Consider the following 501-nt stretch of genomic DNA (forward strand, 5'->3'; position numbering starts at 1 on the left):
ATTCCCTCCAGCGGGTATGCGTCCCCCTCTGTCCCGCAAGCAGACTCGGGCGCAACACCGCAACCGCCACAGACGTCCACACTCACAGGAAGAGGGTGGGGGGAAGGGGATAGTGGGGGAGGGGGAGGGGGAGATGAGGGAAGTTGGAGAGGGAAGGGTAGGGTGATGGGGAGGTTGGAGAGGGAGGGGGGGAGGGGGGAGAAGTAGGAATGGCGAAGGGGGAAAGGTGGGGGAGGGTGGTATGGGTGTCTCCCTCATACTCTCAGAATGTCAAGGTCCCTCAGAAGCTGTGGTAGCTTCCTGGCACGTCGTATCCCCTTTTTATCTCCCATTCTGTACTCCTTGCCCCCCCCCCCCTTTCATCCTTTCCCCCTCCTTGTCTTTCTCCGCATTTCTTTGTTTTTACCTTCTTTTTTATCTCTGTTTTTCTTCTTATCTCTTATATCCTTTGCTTTAACCTCCCTTTGCACTCAACCTCTTCTCCCCTTCCCCCTTATATCA

The 501-nt window shown here is 55.3% G+C and overlaps 1 protein-coding gene across 1 annotated transcript in view; it reads left to right on the forward strand.

Moving 5' to 3' along the window:
• The window catches only part of LOC119585110 (orphan steroid hormone receptor 2-like), a gene marked incomplete at its 5' end in the record, with an annotated part of 37,005 nt that overhangs the window by 18,489 nt on the left and 18,015 nt on the right, over nt 1-501 (forward strand).

This window comes from Penaeus monodon, chromosome 19 (genome assembly GCF_015228065.2).
Source record: "Penaeus monodon isolate SGIC_2016 chromosome 19, NSTDA_Pmon_1, whole genome shotgun sequence".
In the NCBI taxonomy this organism is placed as follows: Eukaryota; Metazoa; Arthropoda; class Malacostraca; order Decapoda; family Penaeidae; genus Penaeus; species Penaeus monodon.